At 42.6% G+C, this 24,477-nt stretch overlaps 1 long non-coding RNA gene across 1 annotated transcript in view; it reads left to right on the top strand.

Annotated features, from left to right (window-relative positions):
• The first annotated feature begins 15,224 nt into the window (after window positions 1-15,224).
• Window positions 15,225-24,477, top strand: part of LOC100937750 (uncharacterized) — a 34,493-nt gene continuing 25,240 nt past the window's right edge. Inside the window, exon 1 of the long non-coding RNA XR_151533.3 lies at window positions 15,225-15,492. This is a non-coding gene — a long non-coding RNA (uncharacterized LOC100937750). The remainder of the gene's footprint in view (window positions 15,493-24,477) is intronic.

Genomic DNA, 24,477 nt, shown 5'->3' with positions numbered 1-24,477 from the left:
ACTCTTAACCACTATGCAGTAGTCAGTGAAGCACTGGGTTTTGCAGCCAGACCTCCTGACCCCGCTCCAGTGTTTTTCCACAATCCCACCCAGCTTTCTATCTTGCCTTACTCCAGCCTACTATGCATACAACTGCTAGGACAATCTCTGTAAAGTACAACCCTCATCATAATATTTTCTGCTTACAAATCTGCAATCAGTTTCTCTTGCTGACTGAGTTTAGTACAAATTCCTCACTTTGTATTGAATGTCCACGACAAAAATTTCTAGTCTTGTTTCTTAGAGTTTCCTTGCACTCCTAAACTCTTAAGCCAAACTTAGCTGCAAACACTTCTCTAAAAGGAGCCTATTTCTTCTGCCTTTTCCCAAGCTGTTTCCTAGACGTGCAGAGCCCTCCTTCCTTTCCCTTTAGAATAGTCTAAAAGTCCCTTTATTTTTTTTTCTTGTTCTTCTAATAGATATAACTTAATGTGCCAGAGGCTGCTGATTGCCTGTCAATATCCATTTTCCCTTTCCCTTTTAGAAATAGAATCTTTGAATTTTGCTAGGCATATAGCTCCTTGGAATGAAGGCATTTCCCAGCTTCCATCATAACTCAGTGTTCAAGGAGCTGTGACCGGAAGCAAGGTGTACAACAACTGCGTCACACCTAAGAGAAGGAAGTATGTCTTCCCTCTCCTCCCTCTTTCCACTAGATGAAATACAGACCAAGGTGGTGTGTTGGGGAGCTATACAGTCTTTAGCCATGCAGATAAAGGCAACAACATAAGAGACAGCAGAGCCGAGAGTTAGATGGAACCTGGGCCCCAAAAAAATGGACCTGTCATATCAGCCCTGGACTCCCTGTGCTCAGACCATTATGTATGAGGAAAAAATATTTCTATCTTGTTTAAATCTCTGTTTGGTTTTGGTAATTCTTGGCTGTCTTTGTTACAGTAGCCAATCTGTATCCTTAGAAATACATTCTTACGATGAGTTCACGTCCTTTGCAGGAGCATGGATGAAGCTAGAAGCCATCATTCTTGGGGAGGAGCCAAGATGGCTGAATAGGAACAGCTCCCAGCGTGAGCGATGCAGAAGACGGGTGATTTCTGCATTTTCATCTCAGGTACCGGGTTCATCTCACTAGGGAGTGCCAGAAAGTGGGCACAGGTCAGTGGGTGTGCACACCGTGCACAAGCGGAAGAAGGGCGAGGCATTGCCTCACTCGGGAAGTGCAACGGGTCAGGGAGTTCCCTTTCCTAGTCAAAGAAAGGGGTGACAGACGGCACCTGGAAAATCGGGTCACTCCCACCCGAATACTGTGCTTTTCCGACGGGCTTAAAAAACGGCGCACCAGGAGATTAATATTCCGCACCTGGCTCAGAGGGACCTACACCCACGGAGTCTCGCTGATTGCTAGCACAGCAGTCTGAGATCAAACTGCAAGGCGGCAGCGAGGCTGGGGGAGGGGCGCCCGCCATTGCCCAGGCTTCCTTAGGTAAACAAAGCAGATGGGAAGCTCAAACTGGGTGGAGCCCACCACAGCTCAAGTAGGCCTGCCTGCCTCTGTAGGCTCCACCTCTGGGGGTAGGGCACAGACAAACAAAAAGACAGCAGTAACCTCTGCAGACTTAAATGTCCCTGTCTGACAGTTTTGAAGAGAGCAGTGGTTCTCCCAGCATGCAGCTGGAGATCTGAGAACGGGCAGACTGCCTCCTCAAGTGGGTCCCTGACCCCTGACCCCCAAGCAGCCTAACTGGGAGGCACCCCCCAGCAGGGCTAGACTGGCACCTCACACGGCTGGCCAGGTACTCCAACAGACCTGCAGCTGAGGGTCCTGTCTGTTAGAAGGAAAACTAACAAACAGAAAGGACATCCACACCCAAAACCCATCTGTACATCACCATCATCAAAGACCAAAAGTAGATAAAACCACAAAGATGGGGAAAAAACAGAGGAGAAAAACTGGAAACTCTAAAAACCAGAGCTCCTCTCCTCCTCCAAAGGAACGCAGTTCCTCACCAGCAACGGAACAAAGCTGGATGGAGAATGACTTTGACGAGCTGAGAGAAGAAGGCTTCAGACTATCAAATTACTCCGAGCTACGGGAGGATATTCAAACCAAAGGCAAAGAAGTTGAAAACTTTGAAAAAAATTTAGAAGAATGTATAAATAGAATAACCGATACAGAGAAGTGCTTAAAGGAGCTGATGGAGCTGAAAACCAAGGCTCGAGAACTATGTGAAGAATGCAGAAGCCTCAGGAGCCGATGCGATCAAATGGAAGAAAGGGTATCAGCGATGGAAGATGAAATGAATGAAATGAAGCGAGAAGGGAAGTTTAGAGAAAAAAGAATAAAAAGAAATGAGCAAAGCCTCCAAGAAATATGGGACTATGTGAAAAGACCAAATCTACGTCTGACTGGTGTACCTGAAAGTGACGGGGAGAATGGAACCAAGTTAGAAAACACTCTGCAAGATATTATCCAGGACAACTTCCCCAATCTAGCAAGGCAGGCCACCATTCAGATTCAGGAAATACAGAGAACGCCACAAAGATACTCCTTGAGAAGAGCAACTCCAAGACACATAATTGTCAGATTCACCAAAGTTGAAATGAAAGAAAAAATGTTAAGGGCAGCCAGAGAGAAAGGTCGGGTTACCCTCAAAGGGAGACCCATCAGACTAACAGTGGATCTCTCGGCAGAAACTCTACAAGCCAGAAGAGAGTGGGGGCCAATATTCAACATTCTTGAAGAAAAGAATTTTCAACCCAGAATTTCATATCCTGCCAAACTAAGCTTCATAAGTGAAGGAGAAATAAAATACTTTACAGACAAGCAAATGCTGAGAGATTTTGTCACCACCAGGCCTGCCCTAAAAGAGCTCCTGAAGGAAGCGCTAGACATGGAAAAGCACCACCGGTACCAGCCGCTGCAAAATCACGCCAAAATGTAAAGACCATCAAGACTAGGAAGAGACTGCATCAACTAATGAGCAAAATAACCAGCTAACATCATAATGACAGGATCAAATTCACACATAACAATATTAACTTTAAATGTAACTGGGCTAAATGCCCCAATTAAAAGACACAGACTGGCAAATTGGATAAAGAGTCAAGACCCATCAGTGTGCTGTATTCAGGAAACCCATCTCACGTGCAGAGACACACATAGGCTCAAAATAAAAGGATGGAGGAAGATCTACCAAGCAAATGGAAAGCAAAAAAAGGCAGGGGTTGCAATCCTAGTCTCTGATAAAACAGACTTTAAACCAACAAAGATCAAAATAGACAAAGAAGGCCATTACATAATGGTAAAGGGATCAATTCAACAAGAAGAGCTAACTATCCTAAATATATATGCACCCAATACAGGAGCACCCAGATTCATAAAGCAAGTCCTGAGTGACCTACAAAGAGACTTAGACTCCCACACATTAGTAATGGAGACTCTAACACCCCACTGTCAACATTAGACAGATCAATGAGACAGAAAGTCAACAAGGATACCCAGGAATTGAACTCAGCTCTGCAGCAAGCGGACCTAATAGACATCTGCAGAACTCTCCACCCCAAATCAACAGAATATACATTTTTTTCAGCACCACACCTATTCCAAAATTGACCACATACTTGGAAGTAAAGCTCTCCTCAGCAAACGTAAAAGAACAGAAATTATAACAAACTATCTCTCAGATCACAGTGCAATCAAGCTAGAACTCAGGGTTAAGAATCTCACTCAAAACCGCTCAACTACATGGAAACTGAACAACCTGCTCCTGAATGACTACTGGGTACATAAGGAAATGAAGGCAGAAATAAAGATGTCCTTTGAAACCAATGAGAACCAAGACACAACATACCAGAATCTCTGGGATGCACTCAAAGCAGTGTGTAGAGGGAAATTTATAGCACTAAATGCCCACAAAAGAAAGCAGGAAAGATCCAAAATTGACACCCTAACATCACAATTAAAAGAACTAGAAAAGCAAGAGCAAACACATTCAAAAGCTGGCAGAAGGCAAGAAATAACTAAAATCAGAGCAGAACTGAAGGAAATAGAGACACAAAAAACCCTTCAAAAAATTAATGAATCCAGGAGCTGGTTTTTTGAAAGGATCAACAAAATTGATAGACCGCTAGCAAGATTAATAAAGAAAAAAAGAGAGAAGAATCAAATAGATGCAATAAAAAATGATAAAGGGGATATCACCACTGATCCCACAGAAATACAAACTACCATCAGAGAATACTACAAACACCTCTATGCAAATAAACTAGAAAATCTAGAAGAAATGGATAAATTCCTCGACACATACACTCTCCCAAGACTAAATCAGGAAGAAGTTGACTCTCTGAATAGACCAATAACCGGAGCTGAAATTGTGGCAATACTCAATAGCTTACCAACCAAAAAGAGTCCAGGACCAGATGGATTCACAGCCGAATTCTACCAGAGGTACAAGGAGGAACTGGTACCATTCCTTCTGAAACTATACCAATCAATAGAAAAAGAGGGAATCCTCTCTAACTCATTTTATGAGGCCAGCATCATCCTGATACCAAAGCCAGGCAGAGACATAACCAAAAAAGAGAATTTTAGACCAATATCCTTGATGAACATTGATCCAAAAATCCTCAATAAAACACTGGTAAATCGAATCACCAAATCCAGCAGCACATCAAAAAGCTTATCCACCATGATCAAGTGGGCTTCATCCCTGGGATGCAAGGCTGGTTCAATATACACAAATCAATAAATGTAATCCAGCATATAAACAGAATCAAAGACAAAAACCGCATGATTATCTCAATAGATGCAGAAAAGGCCTTTGACAAAATTCAACAACTCTTCATGCTAAAAACTCTCAATAAATTAGGTATTGATGGGATGTATCTCAAAATAATAAGAGCTGTCTATGACCGACCCACAGCCAATATCATACTGAATGGGCAAAAACTGGAAGCATTCCCTTTGAAAACTGGCACAAGACAGGGATGCCCTCTCTCACCACTCCTATTCAACATAGTGTTGGAAGTTCTGGCCAGGGCAATTAGGCAGGAGAAGGAAATAATGGGTATTCAATTAGGAAAAGAGGAAGTCAAATTGTCCCTGTTTGCAGACGACATGATTGTATATCTAGAAAACCCCATCGTCTCAGCCCAAAATCTCCTGAAGCTGATAAGCAACTTCACCAAAGTCTCAGGATACAAAATCAATGTACAAAAATCACAAGCATTCTTATACACCAACAACAGACAAACAGAGAGCCAAATCATGAGTGAACTCCCATTCACAATTGCTTCAAAGAGAATAAAATACCTAGGAATCCAACTTACAAGGGACGTGAAGGACCTCTTCAAGGAGAACAACAAACCACTTCTCAAGGAAATAAAAGAGGATACAAACAAATGGAAGTACATTCCATGCTCATGGGTAGGAAGAATCAATATCGTGAAAATGGCCATACTGCCCAAAGTAATTTACAGATTCAATGCCATCCCCATCAAGCTACCAATGACTTTCTTCACAGAATTGGAAAAAACTACTTTAAAGTTCATATGGAACCAAAAAAGAGCCCGCATCGCCAAGTCAATCCTAAGCCAAAAGAACAAAGCTGGAGGCATCACGCTACCTGACTTCAAACTATACTACAAGGCTACAGTAACCAAAACAGCATGGTACTGGTGCCAAAACAGATATATAGATCAATGGAACAGAACAGAGCCCTCAGAAATAACGCCACATATTTACAACTATCTGATCTTTGACAAACCTGACAAAAACAAGAAATGGGGAAAGGATTCCCTATTTAATAAATGGTGCTGGGAAAACTGGCTAGCCATATGTAGAAAGCTGAAACTGGATCCCTTCCTTACACCTTATACAAAAATCAATGCAAGATGGATTAAAGACTTAAACGTTAGACCTAAAACCATAAAAACCCTAGAAGAAAACCGAGGCATTACCACTCAGGACATAGGCATGGGCAAGGACTTCATGTCTAAAACACCAAAAGCAATGGCAACAAAAGCCAAAATTGACAAATGGGATCTAATTAAACTCAAGAGCTTCTGCACAGCAAAAGAAACTACTATCAGAGTGAACAGGCAACCTACAAAATGGGAGAAAATTTTCGCAACCTACTCATCTGACAAAGGGCTAATATCCAGAATCTACAATGAACTCCAACAAATTTACAAGAAAAAAACAAACAACCCCATCAAAAAGTGGGCGAAGGATATGAACAGACACTTCTCAAAAGAAGACATTTATGCAGCCAAAAAACACATGAACAAATGCTCACCATCACTGGCCATCAGAGAAATGCAAATCAAAACCACAATGAGATACCATCTCACACCAGTTAGAATGGCAATCATTAAAAAGTCAGGAAACAACAGGTGCTGGAGAGGATGTGGAGAAATAGGAACACTTTTACACTGTTGGTGGGACTGTAAACTAGTTCAACCCTTATGGAAGTCAGTGTGGCGATTCCTCAGGGATCTAGAACTAGAAATTCCATTTGACCCAGCCATCCCATTACTGGGTATATACCCAAAGGACTATAAATCATGCTGCTATAAAGACACGTGCACACATATGTTTATTGTGGCATTATTCACAATAGCAAAGACTTGGAACCAACCCAAATGTCCAACAATGATGGACTGGATTAAGAAAATGTGGCACATACACACCATGGAATACTACGCAGCCATAAAAAATGATGAGTTCATGTCCTTTGTAGGGACATGGATGAAATTGGAAATCATCATTCTCAGTAAACTATCGCAAGAACAAAAAACCAAAAACCTCATATTCTCACTCATAGGTGGGAACTGAACAGTGAGTACACATGGACACAGGAGGGGGAACATCACACTCTGGGGACTGTTGTGGGGTGGGGGGAGGAGGGAGGGTTAGCATTGGGAGATATACCTAATGCTAGATGACGAGTTGGTGGGTTCAGCGCACCAGCATGGCACATGTATACATATGTAACTAACTTGCACATTGTGCATATGTACCCTAAAACCAAATGTATAATAATAATAATAATAATAAAAGAAAGAAGCCATCATTCTCAGCAAACTAACACAGGAACAGAAAACCAAACACCTCATGTTCTTACTCATAAGTGGGAGTTGAACAATGAGAACACATGGACACAGGGAGAGGAACATCACACACCAGGTCCTGTCAGGGGTTGGAGGGCAAGGGAGGGAGCACATTAGGACAAGTACCTAATGCATGTGGGGCTTAAGACCTAGATGATGAGTTGATAGGTGCAGCAAACCACCATGACACATGTATACCTATGTAGCAAACATGCACATTCCGCACATGTATCCCAGAACTTGAAGAACTTAAAGTAAAAAAAGAAAAGAAATATAGTCTCACTTCTTTGATCATCTACACCCCTTTTAGTTTTTCCTAAAGCATTTCTTAAATTTACCATGTAGCAGAGTAAACATGGAGTTTGAAGCTAGATAGCCCTGGCTTTGAATCCCAGCTCCACCACTTCTCAGCTGGGTGGCTACAGCCTACTTGCTTAGTCTCTCTGAGCTTCAGTTTCTATACCTGCAAGCACTGAAGACAACAGTCCATGGAGTAACTTTCCACTATTCTGAGCTGCCTCTCCAGGGCGATTTTCATCTGGCTGTGTGGACCTCATGAGTCACTATTCTCCACTATAGGAAAATACCAACCACAGAAACCAAAATGTTCACATCTGCTACTCAGGCACCCTCTCCCACGAAGCAAGCTGGAAATGCTGACACATTCTCCAGCTCTCCCTTGGCTATAATCTGGGCAGACCATCAACCCTCTGTTTGTAGATGCAAGGCTATGATTCACCCTTCCTCAATCCAACTCCTTACATAAAGAGATTATTATAATTCCAAATTCCCAGCTTATTCTTCATACACTCATAGATGCTTAGAGTTACAAGGCACTTGAGGGTCTTGTGGTCCAATCTTCCCTCTGAAATCAGTGGGGCCCTGGTGAGGACTTCCTCCAGAGCCTGTCTGACCAACAGGCATCTTGCCTCCGCCGAATGTGTCTACTTGTCACATGGCAGCCTGTTCTATTTTTTGACAGCACAATCATTATAAGATTCTTCCTCATACCTTTATTTAGTCCCATTTCTGGAAGGCTCATTACTTAAAAATGTTAACCCAGGATGGAATAATTCAGAGACTGTGCTCTACAGAGAGCTAATCTAATTTCTTGTATACATCTTTATTGATGTCAATTTTAGGAGACTTATCTTCATCACCTTCTTCATCTTCTACTACCTCACACATGGCTAGTGGTTTTCAAATGTTTCTAATCAAGCATCTCTATCAGTAAATACTTTCTGAGCATGTGTCTCCAAACATATCCATACTTATTTAAATAATAATATATGTATTACTGTGTTAGCATTTTAGAAAATGAATGAGACACATATAAAAATAGATATTAAAGATGATAAGAAAAATGTAAATGTGAGTTCAAATAGTTCCTGCTCGCATTTCAAGGGATCATCTTGCACATCCTCTGGGCTGCAGATCTCTCTCTTTGGAAATGACTGAACTATTCATGATGCCCCTCCTCACCAGCATACAAGCCCTATATGAGGACAGAGATCCTGTCTTATGTTCTCTGTTGCTCCCAGTGCTTAGAACAATGTCTGGCTTAGAACAGTATCTGGTGCACAAGACACATTCTGTAAATTTTTTTAAATCATTCAGTGATTCCCAGACCTTTATTTATTAGCACAGATTCTTCATTTCCAACTGTCTACAAGACAGCTTCACCTGGATCTCCTCAGGTATTTCAAACCCAACACACACCCAGCTGAACTCTTAATCTCTAGTGTCTTCCTCCACCAAAGTGTCATCATTTGATTCTCACTGCCTACTTCACACCCGCCCCCCATGTCGCTAAACTGGTTGACGTTAAACACACAACAGACTGATCTCACTTTAAATTAAAGATCATACATCTCAGGTGGACGGCCACCATTGCTCCTCAATTCAAATACATCTTCTATCCCACTTCCTCTCCTGATCTCGTGGCTACTTCTCCATATCTCCTTCCCACTTCTCAAAACTTCAGCACCCTTCTACTTCCTTACTATCAGCTGAATATTTTGCTGAGAAAATAAGAACAACTGAAGACGACTTCTCTTTGTAGGACCAAATCCACCAAACTTCAAGCACCTGAGTCCCTATGTTCTCCTTTTCCTCCTCTTCCAGTGAGTGAGATCGTACCTATTCCTAAGACTAACCCCTCTCTACTTGTGCACTGTCTCTCCTGCTCACTCAAAACTTTGACGCCTACAATTCATTCCTCTTTGTCCTGCATCATTAATTTCCCCCTTTCCACTGAATATTTTCCATCTGCACATAAACATGCTCTAAAAAAATGAAGTAAAATCCTTTTGACTCCCCTCAGCCCCCACCCAGGTCTCATTTGCTTCTCCGTACACCTCTAATGCCAAGACTTTTGAAAGTAGTGCCAAGATTTTTAAAAGTCATTTGTAGTCGTTATCTTCACTTGCCTACCTCCCATTCTTTCTTTTGTTTGTCGTTACCACTTTGCCAACATGGCTATTGTCTAGGTTACCAATGATCTCCATTTCACCATGTCCAGTGGTCAATTTTCTGGCCACATTTTACTGAATCTCTCAGCAGCATTTTGCACATAAGATCACTTCTTCCTACTTGAAACAATTTCTTGGCATTTGAGACACCACGCTCTTGAATTTCTCCCACCAGCAGCTCCGTCTCAGTCTCCTTCACTGGCTGCTCCTCCTCCATTCAACTAGTGTATCTTGAGTGGCCAAGGATCCGTCAGGGTCTACGTTCACTTTCCTATCCATATACAGCAACCTGGGTAATCTCATCCAAGCTTGTGATGTCAAGTATGTTCAAAGTTATATTTCAACCCAAACCTTACCCATGAACTTCAGACTTGGGTATCCAGCCACTTCTCCTCTTGGGTGTTCAGAAGACTTTCCACGTGCAATATGTCCGAAACAAAACCTTTGATTTCCTCCTCCACCTCCTTAAATCCTATTCCTCCCAAACACTTCTCAAGCTCAGTAAATGGAACCAACACCCACCTGTTCTCAGGTGAAGAACCCAAGAGTAATTCTCGATTCCTGTTTTTCCCCACATCCAATCCATCAGCAAATCCTAATTTTTCTATCCTTAAAAAGATGAAAAGACAACCCCCTTCTCAGGACTTTCACTGTGACAACCCAAGTCTCAGCCACCATCTTCTTTTGCCTCTGTGTCTCTGAAATTTGTTCTATTCCCCAGAACCAGAGTGATTTAAAAGGACAACAAAAACATAAGTCAAATTATGTCTCTTTCCTGCTCAAACCCATTCAATGGCTTCCCATCACACTTAGATTAAAATCCACACTCATGGCCGGGTGTGGTGTGCCTCACCCCTCTAATCCAAGCACTTCGGGAGGCCGAGTCAGGCAGATCACTTGAGGTCAGGAGTTAGAGACCAGCCTGGCCAACATGGTAAAATCCCATCTCTACTAAAAATACAAAAATTAGCCGGGCGTGGTGGTGGGCACCTGTAATCCCAGTTACTTGGGAAGCTGAGGCAGAATTGCTTGAACCTGGGAGGCAGAGGTTGCAGTGAACTGAGATTGTACCACTGTACTCCAGCCTGGGCGACAGAGTGAAACTCCGTCTCAATAAATAAATAAATATAAAAAATAAAATCCACACTTACTATTATGGTGGTCAGGGCTATAAGAATCCAGCCCCTGCCTACTTTTCTCCTTTTCATTGTTTGTTGAACAAGACTCTCTTGTTTTAGTAGAGGTTCTATATGCTCACTATCCCCTTTGCCTGGATATCTTCTCCCCAGGACTTCTCATGGCTTTCTCCATTAGTCTCTGCTCTAACATCACCTCCTCAGAAAAGTCTGTCTCCTGCATAAAATAAACATTGTGTCCCATCCTTATATCATGCTTTACTCTTCTTCAGAAAGCTTCTCACAAGCTGAAATTACATTATCTCTTGATATATTTACTGACAGTCCTCCAGTTGAACGTAAGGTCCTGAAATTAGGGCTTTTAAAATTTTGTTCAAAGCTGTATTCCCAGTGCCTAGATTAGTATCTAGTACATAATAGGTTCTCAATACACATTTCTTGGGTGAATTTATATGTTTACCTCAATTACCCAAGAATAAACATGGGCAGTCATTCTAGTTTTTTTCTGCTCAAGACATTTTCTTCTCCTACAACATGGGTCAGCAAGTCCTTTGGCCTACTCTCCCAACATCTCTTAAATCCATCCTCTCTTGTCCTCCAATTCCCATCTTTCCCACAATTTTTTTCTCTATACCATCTCCGGAGAGGTCTTAAAACATAAGTCCAATTGGATCTCTCTTCTGCTTAAGAGGCTTCAGTAGCTCTCCATCACCTGAAGAAGGAAGATCTCCATATTATGATGTGATCTGGAGTCTGTCTGTATTTCCAACCTGGTTTCATGTCACTCCTTTTTCCACATATGTCCTATGTACCCAGACAATTTGCATCCATTGAACCCAGGCTACTTGAAGTTCCCAAATGAAAACATTCTTTTGCTTACACTGTTCTCTCTACTTGAGTGCTTTTCTCTCTTTTTTAAAGCCTGACCAAGTACTACTTATTCTTTAAGCACAAAATCACCTTTTCCCAATTTCTGAAAGCAAAGAGGATTCACCCTCTGTGTTCTCAAAAAACCATACCTGGTTAGTATTTTTATGGTTGTTGTTGTTTTACATGAATGTCTTATTCAGTCACTTATTTATTCAAAAAATAAGTATATTCTTATTGAGCAACTACTACATGCTAGGCACTATCCTAGGCACTAGGGATACAGTTGGATACAAAACAGGTAAAACATTTGCATTCAAGAAGCAAAGGGATGGTCTGGCATGGTGGCTTATGTCTGTAGTCCCAGCACTTTGGGCAGCTGAGGCGGGCAGATCATCTGAGGTTAGGAGTTCGAGACCAGCCTGGCCAACACGGTGAAATTCTGTCTCTACTAAAGATACAAAAATTAGCCGGGCATGGTGGCATGCACTTGTAATCCCAGCTACTTGGGAGGCTGAGGCAGAGAATCGCTTGAACCTGGGAGGTGGAGGTTGCAGTGAGCAGAGATTGCGCCACTGTACTGCAGCCTGGGAGACAGAGCGAGACTCTGTCTCAAAAAAAAAAAAAAAAAAAAAAAAAAAAAGAAGCAAAAGAAGCAAAGGGGAGTCAGACAGTGAAAAATAAGTAAAATACACAATGATTAGATAATGCTGAGTGCAATGAAATACAACAATTCAGAGACGGAGCACGTGGAGGCTCCCACATGGGTGGAAGCTGTCATACTGACTAGGGCATTGGGGAAGCCTTCACTGGAATGACATTTGAGTTAAATCCTAAGCAGGTGAGGAGCATCTGGGGATGAGTATTCTCGGCCAAAAATATAGCAAATGAAGAACCATTGATGTGGGAGTGGGCTTGGCCTGATTTAGAAAAAGCACAAAGGCCACTGTGCTTGGAGCAGAGAGAACAAGGGAAAGAGAAGCATAAGATGGGGTCAGAGAGTAGCAATGGAAGTGTGGCATGAGTGAGGTGGGGTGTGTAGGAGGATACTGAGCAGAAAGGGGTGTGGGCTCACACATGTTTAAACAGCATCCTGTGTCCTGAAGAGAAGGTGAATGCAGGGAGACCAGGGAGGAGGCTTCTGCCATAGGCCAGGCAAGGTGCTATAGAGGCTCGGGCCAGAATGGTTGTCCTTATTAGACTCGAGTGACTTGAAATCTGGGACTAGATCCCACTTATGTTTTAACCTCCAGCATCCAGCACAGTGCCCCACACACAACACAATAGGTGCTCAAAGGCACTGAATGAACAAATAAGGCAAGTTGTCCCAGCAAGCAGCTACAGCTTCTGAAGTCAGCACTGTTTGTTTTTCTAGGGCCATGTCTTAGTCTGTTTTGTGTTGCTATAAAAGAATGTCTGAGACTGGGTAATTTATAAAGAAAAGAAGTTTACCTAGCCCTTGGTTCTGCAGGCTGAGAAGTGCTAGGGCATGGCCCTGGCTTTCCGCAAGGGGTGTCATGCTGCATTACAACCTGGTGAACAACAGTAAGGAGAAGCAGACATGCGGAAGAAGGGGAAACCTGAGGGATGTCCCGGCTTTGTAACAACACCCTATTGAGGAACTAATCTATTTCTGGGAGAACTAATCCAGTCTTGAGAGAGTGCAAACTCACTCACCAACATGAGAACAGCACCAAGCCATTCATAAGGGATCCACCCCCATGGCACAAATACCTTCCACTAGCCCCCAACCCTCGAGTCTGCCACGGTGGGGATCAAATCTCAACATGAGCTTTGGTGGCAACAAACGAACCATATCCAAACCATTGCAGGAGAGATTTTGCAACATTTTGTTTCCAGTAGGCAAGCTTCATCTTCTGTGTTTCCTAATTGAATGGCCCTTAGGCCACATTCTGAGGACAGCGTGGGTGTTTACATGAGGGCCAACACAACCAAAACTTGATTGTGAAATTGTTTTTCTTTAAATTACCTTTGGACATTTGAAACATGTGTTTCAAAAAATAAGTAAAAACCACCCATTCTCCAAGGCGGGCTGCTTTAGGTAATTGAGTGCCTCAAGACCATAGGTGCATCCTAGAACACAGTCCAAACCTGTCTGAAACCCAAATCAAGTCTTTGATGGTCAATGTCTGTCTTTCTGGTTCTAATTTAAAGATAAAAAATACTTGTAATCTCAGCACTTTGGGAGGCTGAGGTGGGCAGATCACTTGAGGCCAGGAGTTCGAGACCAGCCTAGCTAACATGACAAAACCCTGTCTCTACTAAAAATACAGAAAATCTAGCCAGGCATGGTGGCGCACACCTGTAGTCTCAGCTACTTGGGAGGCTGAGGCAGGAGAATCGCTTGAACCCAAGAGGTGGGGCTGCAGTGAGCCGAGATCTCAAGACTCCATCTCAAAAAAATAAAAAAAATCTTCATTAAAAAAAATCCAAATCAACATTTGGATAAGGTAATTTGAGAAGGATTTATTAGCATGTGAATTTATGTATTTATTTATTTATTTTTAAGAAAGAGAAATGTACAGAGAGATGGCAGGGGAGCAGTCAGGTAGCAGTTCTTTAAACTCTCTGTAAAGCTGGATGGTTATATGATTTCTCAGAGTTGCTGCAGGGCTTTGATGAGATAATATCACTAAAATGCCTTGCACCAAGCCTACCATAGAGTGACACTCAAGAAATGTTAGTCCCAGCATTTTCCCTTAACAATTGCCTTTTCCCCTAACAATTCTCTCAGCTGTTTGCCAGGGATCTGAATGCCCTGGGTACACCAGGCTTCTCAGTCTGACAAGATCACTTTTCTCATCTGGTAACCTCAAGGCTGCAAGATGAGTTTTACGGGCCCTTTCCTTCATAATGTGATATCAATTTTTACATGATTTTTGATATAACTTTAAATTCTTCAACATTGTATTTAATTTTTATTTTAGACAAAGTCTAAATTTTCATAGACCTTGAAAATTTCATTTTTTTAGATGTAAGCAATAATGCAAATTTTTTTAACCCTAAAAGTTTGTTTTTTTCCTTCTTGATTTTAAAATAAACTCACACATTTTTGTGGGTTCCTAAGAGTACCATGGACCCTGGGCACTGTGCCTAATGAGAAATGATGGAAAGAGAAACAAAAATGTGAAGAACAAAGTCCAGCAATTCAAAGCTGCTCAAGGAAGGGATATTGCTTCTGTGGGAAGTTTTACTCGTCCCTCAAATGGGTTTTCCTGGCTCTTTGACTCTTCAATCCCTTCCAGAGGACAATAATAAGATTTGTTCTTTGAAACTGAAGGAAAACCATAAATGGTTGGTGACTGGGTTGGTGAACATTAGCTAATGTGAAACAAAGCACAGGACTTGTCTAACAAGGAATTTGCATATTCCCATCCACATGGGCTGGTGCAGGTTCTGCTTGGGGCCATGGGTAATGAATGCCTGCACAGCCTTTCCAGACTGTCAAGGGAGCCACTTGCACCCAAAACCTAACCTCAGGGGCCTCCAGGCAGATCAGGAGAGCAGGTCATTCACCACTCACCAGGACAAAATGAACGGACTCAGCCTGCTTTTGGGGGCAGGGGATTGATTCCTGGACCATTAGGGAGTGTTTAAAAGAGATTAATTGGCCACTGGTGGGACCACTCCAGTCACTTTCCAGGCAAGACAGGGCTATCTTCAGCATCTCTAGTGAAAGTGGTGAATTAGCACTTCAGAAGTGAGATGGCATGGACAGAAGCTTCTGGGGCTGAGCTCACCATTGGAAGCTTCTTTCCAGCTTCCTGAAGGTCTCTGGAGGTCTCTTCTTACCCAGGAGGATGATCCCTGGTGGCTCCCTGCTGACATTCTTCAAAACTAGGCTATTTCCCCAGTGTCCTGTGGATAGAACAGAAGAGGAAATGATGAAAGTAGGTTGCTCTATTATTAACTCATCTTTTCATTTCAGTTCCTTTGTTTTAGTATGTTTCTTGATGCTAGGCATGACACCCATTCATTCATTCATTTATTCATTCAACAAATGTTTATCAATGATATGAGACATTCTAGGCACTATTCTAGACATTCTAGGCACTATTCTAGACATTTAGAATACAGCAGTGAACAAAATAAAGATCCCTACCAGTGTGAAACAAACATTCTAGAGGGGAAAAAAGGCAAGAAACAACAACACAACAGCACAGTTTATTGTCTCTAAGATGGCAGTGATACAAGATGCACTGTTAGTCTATGTGCCACTAAAGAAAGAAAGAATGCTGCTAATAAATTGCTGCCTTTATAGAATGCATCTTGATTTTATGTATGTTAAGATGTGAAACTTAGAATTGATTACATAAGATAAATAAACTATAATATATTAAAATGTGGCTATGAAAAAAGTGAAGCCGGGAGGGGAGTGGTGATATTGAACAAAGGCTTGAAAGAAATGGGACTGTTAAATTAATGGCAACTATTTTTGCAAAACTGCTTTATTGAGATGTACTTTATATATAACAAAACTCACCCTTTTAAGTGTATAATCCATTTTAGTAAGGTTACAGAGTTATGCAAACATGATCTAGATTACCATCATCTAGATTTATAATATTTCTTTCTTTTTTTCTTTAAAAGAACACGTAACAGGAGATCTACCTCTTAACAAATTTTTAAGTGTACAATACAGCGTTGTTAACCAGAGTCACAATTTTGTACAGCAGATCTCCAGAACTTAATCATCTTGCCTAACTAAAACTTTATACCCCTTGAATAATAACTTTCCATTTACACTGCCCCATCCCCTAGCAACCACCATTCTACTCTGTTTCTATGTGTTTGACTTTAGATACATTTAGATACTTATGTAAGTGGAATTATGCAGTGTTTGTCCTTTTGTGACTGGCTTATTTCACTTAGCGTAATGTCCTCCAGGCTCTTCCATGTTGTAGCATATGGTAGATTTTTTTTAAAGCTGAATAATATTCTACTGCATGTGCAGTATGCCACATTTTCTTTATCCATTCATCTAGCAATGAACATTTGGGTGGTTTCCACCTCTTGGCTACTGTGAATAATGCTGCAATTAACATGGGAGTGCAGATATCTCTTTGAGGTCCTGATTTCAAATCTTTTGGTTAAATCTCCCAAATGGGATTGTTAGATCATATAGCATTTCTATTTTGATTTTTTCATGAACCTCCATACTGTTTTCTATAGCAGTTGCACCATCTTACATTCCTACCAACAGTGTGCCAAGATTTCAGTTTCTCAACAGCCTAGCCAACACTTATCTTTGTTTTTTTTTTTTTTTTTTTTTTTTTTGGATGATAGACATCCTAACAGCTGTGAGATGATATCTCATTGTAGTTTTGATTGTATTTTCCTGATGACTAGTGATGTTGAGTACCTTTTCATATACCTATTGGAATGGCAGCTATTTATTGAACAACTGTGAGATCCAAGAGAGCAGATATCATTTGTTTACCACTGTGTCCCCACTGTTAAAGCATCTGGCACATGGCAGGTGCTCAATAAACATTTGTTGAATGAATGAGCTACTATTCATATATGCCAGGCACTGCACAGTGAATTCTTATCATATGTTTGGAGGTAAGCATTGTTATGCCTATTTTATGAACAGTGAAACTGAGGCTCAGAAAAGCAACTTGTTCCTGGTCACAAACCCATGTGAGGAGAATATAGTACTTGAACCCAGGTCTCTCTGATGTCAACACGTAAACTCTTGCTCTACATCTCACTGGCTTCTCTGCTTCTGGCCATTTTAATATCCCTCTGGTACAAAAAAAAAACAAAAACCAAAAAAAAAAAAAAAACAAAAAAAATTGGAACACCAGGCAAGCACGGGCTCTGGATAAAAATCAGACTCATAGAAACCAGAATGAAACCTTTGGGAATAGAAAGCCCAATTCACTGCTTGGGAAATGTCACATTTTGTGGAGGTGCAAACAGTTGGCTTGTTATCTCAGATCTCAAGTTCTAGCTACTTTCACTTTAATCTATTATTTGAGTGAATTAAGACTCCCTGCCTCCAAAAAGATGATTTTTTTTAGTAAAAACTCTCCCTTGTTAAACAGTTTAAGTCAAATTGGCAGCATAACTGTTAAAAATAAACTTACTTTGATACTTTGCAAAGCATAAGGCCAAATAACAATGGACATGGAAACCCACCACGGTCTTTCTAAGACTAAGTCAAACATCCTATATATAGAAAAACATCTTGGATAAAACCTGTTAAGCCAATATTGGCTGAATTCAAAATTACACCTAATTTAAAACAACTGCTTTTTCCTCAGCCAACTGGCTACCCTATTGTTCTTTAATAAAAATAACAGAAAGTCCAAATTTGAAGTCAAGTTCTCCCCGAAGAAAGATATGTTTCATATTAAAAGGCTCTACTGGTGACACTTGTGATATGAGCTGGGGTCTCCATTGTCTATCCTGGTAGAGTGGGAAGATTATCAGTGGTTAGGCAAGGTCCCTAAAACCTTGAAATTTTCGCTACAAACATGAGGGAATAATTAAACTTGGTTGGAATAAACAAACTTTCAGGGAAATCTAGGCAGAGATCAGAAAATCCAAAGGCCTTTCTTGTGTTTTACTCATAACCTGCTCAGAGGAAAGCCGAAAATGGATCCTATATACCAGGAGCTCATTCCTTTTTTTTTTTTTTTTTTTTGAGACAGAGTTTCTCTCTGTCACCCAGGCTGCAGTGCAGCGGTGTGATCTTGGCTCAGTGCAAGCTCTGCCTCCCAGGCTCAAGCAATTCTTGTACCTCAGCTTCCCAAAGAGCTGGGACTACAGGTATGTGTGCCACAATGCCTGGCTAATTTTTGTATTTTTAGTAGAGACGGGGTTTCACCATGTTGGCCAGGCTGGCCTTGAACTCCTGACCTCAGATGATCTGTTCTTCTTGGCCTCCCAAAGTGCTGGGGTTACAGGTATGAGCCACCGCGCCTGGCTTCATTATTTCTCATTGAGGCAAAGTATTCCATTGTATAAGTAGACCAAAGTTTACTTGTACATTTCTTTTTTGGTGGACGTTTGGGTCGCTTCTAGTTTTGAGGCATTAAGTGAAGCAGTAGTTATCAGCTAGGGGCTGGGTCTATTAGTCTGTATTCATGCTGCTGGTAAAGACATACCCAAGACAGGGAAGAAAAAGAGGTTTCATTGGACTTACAGTTCCACATGGCTGAGAAGGCCTCAGAATCATGACGGGAGGCAAAAGGCAGTTTTTACATGGTGGCAGTAAGACAAAAATGAGGAAGAAGCAAAAGCAGAAACTCCTGATAAATCAGTCAGATCTTGTGAGACTTATTCACTATCATGAGAATAGCACGGGAAAGACCGGCCCCCATGATTCAATTTCCTCCCCCTGGGTCCCTTCCATAACACGTGGGAATTTTGGGAGATACAATTCAAGTTGGGATTTGGATGGGGACAGAGCCAAACTATATCATTCCACCCCTGGCCCCTCCAAATCTCATGTCCTCACATTTCAAAACCAATTATGCCTTCCCAACAGTCCCCCAAAGACTTAACTCATTTCAGCATTAACCCAAAAGTCCATAGTCCAAAGTCTTCTCTTAGACAAGGCAAGTTCCTCCACCTATGAGCCGGCAAAATCAAAAGCAAGCTAGTTACTTCCTAGATACAATGGAAAAACAGGTATTGGGTAAATATAGCCATTCCAAATGGGAGAAATTGGCCAAAACAAAGGGGTTACAGGGCCCATGCAAGTCCAAAATCCAGTGGGGCTGTCAAATTGTAAAGCTCCAAAATGATCTCTTTTGACTCCAGGTCTCACATCCAGGTCATGCTAATTCAAAAGGTGGGTTGCCATGGTCTTGGGCAGCTCCACCCCTGTGGCTTTGCAGGGTACAGCCTCCTTCTCACTGCTTTCACAGGCTGGCATTGTGTGTCCGTGGCTTTTCCAGGCGCACAGTGCAAGCTGCCTATGGATCTACCATTCTGGGGTCTGGAGGACGGTGGCCCTCTTCTCACAGCTCCACTAGACAGTGCCCCAGTAGGGACTCTGTGTGGGGGCTCCGACCCCACATTTCCCTTCTGCACTTCCCTAGGAGAGATTCTTCATGAGGCCCTGCTCCTGCAGCAGACTTTTGTCTGGGCATCCAGGCTTTTCCATACATCTTCTGAAATCTAGGTGGAGATTCCCGAACCTCAATTCTTGACTTCTGTGGACTGCAGGCTCAACATCACGTTGAAGCTGCCAAGGCTTGGGGTTTGCGCACTCTGAAGTCACAGCCCAAGCTCTATGTTGGCCCCTTTCAGCCACATCTGGAGCAGCTGGGACACAGGGCAACAAGTTTCTAGGCTGCACACAGCACAGGGACCCTGAGACTGGCCCATGAGACCACTTTTTCCTCCTGGGACTCCAGGCCTGTGATGAGAGGGGCTGCTGTGAAGGTCTCTGACATGGCCTGGAGACATTTTCCCCATGGTCTTGGGGATTAGTATTAGACTCCTTGCTACTTATGCAAATTTCTGCAGCTGGCTTGAATTTCTCCTCAAAAAATGGGTTTTTCTCTTCTACTGCATCATCAGGCTGCAAATGTTCTGAACTTTTATGCTCTGTTTTCCTTTTAAAATGGAATGCTTTTAACAGCACCCAAGTTACTTTTTGAATGCTTTGCTGCTTAGAAATTTCTTCTACCAGACACCCTAAATCATCTCTCTCAAGCTCAAAGTTCCACAAATCTCTAGGGCAGGGGCAAAATGCCGCCAGTCTTTTTGCTAAAACATAACAAAAGTCACCTTTGCTCCAGTTCCCAACAAGTTCCCCATCTCCATCTGAGACCACCTCAACCTGGACCTTATTGTTCATATCACTATTAGCATTTTTGTCAAAGCCATTCAACAAGTCTCTAGGAAGTTCCAAACTTTCCCACATTTTCCTGTCTTCTTCTGAGGCCTCCAAACTGTTCCAAACTCTGCCTGTTACCCAGTTCCAAAGTTGCTTCCACATTTTCAGCTATCTTTTCAGCAACGCCCCACTATACTGGTACCAACTTACTGTATTAGTCTGTTTTCATGCTGCTGATAAAGACATACCTGACACTGGGAAGAAAAGGAGGTTTAATTGGACTTACAGTTCCACATGGCTGGGGAGGCCTCAGAAACATGGCGGGAGGCAAAAGGCACTTCTCACATGGCAGTGGCAAGAGAAAAATGAGGAAGAAGCAAAGGCAGAAAGCCCTGATAAACCCATCAGATCTCTTGTGACTTACTCACTGTTATGAGACTAGCATGGGAAAGACCAGCCCCCATGATTCAATTACCTCCCCCTGGGTCCCTCCCGTGACACATGGGAATTCTGGGAGATACAATTCAAGTTGAGATTTGGATGGGGACACAGCCAAACCATATCACTGGGGAAGGAAGGCACCGTGGTAGTGCTATGGACCGAATCATGTATCTCCATATTCGTATGCTGAGGCCTTGAGCCCCAATGTGAATATATTTGGAGATGAGCCCTTTATGGAAGTAATTAAGGTTAAATGAGGTCATGAGGTTAGGGCCCTGATCTGATAGAATTTATATCCTTTTAAGAATAAACACCAGAGTGCTTGCTCCAGGTTCACAAAGTAGTGGCCATGTGAGCATACACTGAAAAAGCAGCCATCTGCAAGCCAGGAAGAGGGCGCTTACCAGCCATTCTAGTCCCCTTATCTTGGACATCCAGCTTCCAAAACTGTGAGAAACCGATTTTTGCTATTGAAATCACCCAGTCTTTGGTATTTCGTTCTGGCACCCTGGCAGACTAATGTAAGTAGGGGTAAGCAGGTTATTAACCAGAAAGAGACACAAAGGAGCTTTTCACATAAGGGCGATGGATATATTCTGTATCTTGATCAGGGTAGTAGTTATGTGGGTGGATACATAGGTGAACAAGTTTATCAAACTGTCAGTTTCAGATTTCTACTTTCTTGTGCATATAAATTTTCCTAAACTTGAAAAAGGACTTCTTATCCCCATCTTTCCCAATGGAATCTGTGTTTCAAAAAGATAACAATGTAGTGTTCATGCCTTCAAACAGGCCTGGTAGAAAGGAAATTAACATACATTATTTATCTCGTATATATGTATGTTTCTGCTTGTAATAAATAATGGGGATTGAGCACTTAGCACAAGAGTAAGCAACTGCCAAATGCAGCTCTGGGTTCAGACCTGTATGGGACAGACCTGAGAGCCAGGCCCGTTTCCCTACCATACTGAAACTGACAGCAAAGCCGCTCAGCTAAGGGGATGTGCAGAAAGGACGCCCTGGGGTCTCCTGAGGCTGCGGGGCGGCCGGGGAGCCCTGGGGTCAGGAGGGCAACTTTCTGGGGCACAGTGCTCGAGTCACATCTCCGAGGAACGGCTCTGCCTGCACTGCTTCTTGTCCTTTGTTTACCCGCCCCCAGGAAAAGAGCTCGGAAGATGATCGTAGGGAGAAAGCAGTGAGGCGGCAAATGGCTCTGAGAGGAGCCACGCAGACAGCTGGGCAGCCGTGCCAAGAACAACAGGAAGCTCGCGGCCCCACCCCTGCTCGCTGCAGCCCTGGCCTGGAGACCCAGGGTTATTTGCTCTGAAGGGCCCTCTGCAGATGTTACATAAACAAAACCTCCATTGACTCCAGTTCTGAGCCTGGCCTAAAATAGCCCGCGGTCTTCCCCCTACCACTGTGCAGTTTCTCCGCCATCCCTTTTGGTCCCCTTGTGTGCTAGCTGCTTCCCTCCATTGACCACATGTGCAGACAACTCTCGCCAGTGTCCCTAAGAGGCCAGTTCCCTGGGGAACAAAAAGTGGGGCTCGTTTGCCTTCCCTGGCAGGTCAGACACAAAGCATCCCTCTAAGACCTTTGATGGCTACTGGCCAAGGGACACGTTTCCCCTCCCCAGGGAGGCAGGAAGCTGGGCTGAGGCACAGTGGGGTTTGGTCAGCAGCCAGCACAAGAGGGACGGTGCTTTCTGTCTGTGTCTGTGTCTCTTTCTGTGTATGTCTGCGTCTCTCTCTCTCTCTCTCTCTCTCTCTCTCTGTCTCTTTCTCTCTCTTTCCTAAGGGCAAGCTCTCCAGGTAAGGGCACGAGTTCTTCGTCAGGGTCTCTATTTTCGCTTGATGTAATGACTGAACATTCTACTCTTGACTCTTCCTCCAAGCTCCTATAAAATTCCCTGACCCCATTTGCACTTCAGCTCCTTCATTCTGCAGAAAACCATTCCTTCGTGAACATCTGGAGAGTCACAGATCCTTGCCACAGCACGGGGTCACTCTGGGCCTTGCCACTCAACATGGGCCCCTGGAAGCTATTATCATCTTTTCCCTTTGACCTCCCACACTTCTCCAGGATCTTAACTCATAAAAAAAACAAAAACAACACCAGCAATAAAAACATATTTATGTCAAATACTTACTATGTGCCTGATACAAGGCTAAGCATTTTATGTGTTTTATTTTATTTCATATTGAACAGTCTTATGAGATTGGTACAATAATTATCTCCAGCTGACAGAAGGACAAACTGCAGTTCGGAAAAATTATAGAACTTGTACAAGATGTGACAGAGGTGAAACAGTCAGACTTGTATTTAGTGTCTCAACCACTGCATTGCATGTCCGGGGAAAAAGAGGGCAGGACTCACAACTCCTCCTTTCCATGGTCTTTCTTCTATTCAAAGGCCATGCTATTGTATCCATGGTCAATGTCATTAAACATATCACTGATCAATTAATTATCCAATCAGTATTTAAGGACTATGTTTTCTGGGCAAGTTGCTATTTGAGTCTATACCAGACCAAAAAAACAAAAACGTATGTTGTATACTATGTGAATATCTAGCTCCTACTGTATCAACAGTTGTACTTTGGTTGTGAAAGGGATTTGTGTTTCTCTGGGCTGAAGATCCTCAAACCAGATGGCCAGGCTGGAACTAGAAGTTCTTCTTCCATTTAATTTTTTTTAAATTTCAACTTTTATTTTAGATACCAGAGGTATACGTGCAGGTTTGTTACATGGGAATATTACATGAGGCTGAGGTTTGGAGTATGGATCCTGTCACTTATGTAGTGAGCATAGTACCCGATAAATAGTTGATTGCTGCCCCCCATCCCCCACTGTCTAGTACTCCACAGTATCCATTGTTCCCATATTTATGTCCATGTGTGCTCAGTGTTTAGCTCCTACTTATAAATTTGGTTTTCTGTTTCTACATTAATTTGCTTAAGATTATGGCATCCAGCTGCATCCATGTTGCTGCAAAGGACATGATTTCATTCTTTTTTATGGCTGCATAGTATTCCAAATGTGTGTATGTACCACATTTTCTTTATCCAGTCTTACCACTGTTGGGCACATGGGTTGGCTCCAAGTCTTTGTTATTGTGAATAGCACAGCAGTGAACATACAAATGCATGTGTCTTTTTGGTAGAATAATTTTGTTTTCTTTGGGCATATTTTCCTTTGAGCAAGCCCAGTAATGGGATTGCAGGGTCGAATGGAACTAGAAGTCCTACCAACTTACAGGAAGGAATATGGGAAGGAACGGAAGCAATATGGAGAGCTTTGAGGATCCGTGGAACAAGAGGATACTTCAGAAAGGCCCACACTCAGGCAAGGGGCCGGAGCCAGGCTGTGGTGATCCAGCAAGGGGCTAATGGAGCCTGGGAAACTCTGGCATGCTGAGGAGTTTAGCTCAGATCCACATTCTCTTCACTCTGGGGGCTCCTGTGAGGCTGGCTCTCAAATGAAGCCCCCGGGGCTGAGTCGGCTTTCCCTTTGGACCAAGTCAAAGCCTTCCTTTATCTCTAGAAAAAAGTCCTACTCCTGTGGGTTTCCCCTGGTTTTATTGTCTATTCACTTGTTTTATTCATCCATCCGTGTCCATTCATTCCAGAAACATTTCG

Source organism: Pongo abelii, chromosome 3, assembly GCF_028885655.2.
Source record: "Pongo abelii isolate AG06213 chromosome 3, NHGRI_mPonAbe1-v2.0_pri, whole genome shotgun sequence".
Taxonomy (NCBI): domain Eukaryota; kingdom Metazoa; phylum Chordata; class Mammalia; order Primates; family Hominidae; genus Pongo; species Pongo abelii.
The sequence above is the reverse complement of the archived record's forward strand: the minus strand, read 5'-3'. Positions and strand labels throughout refer to the sequence as shown.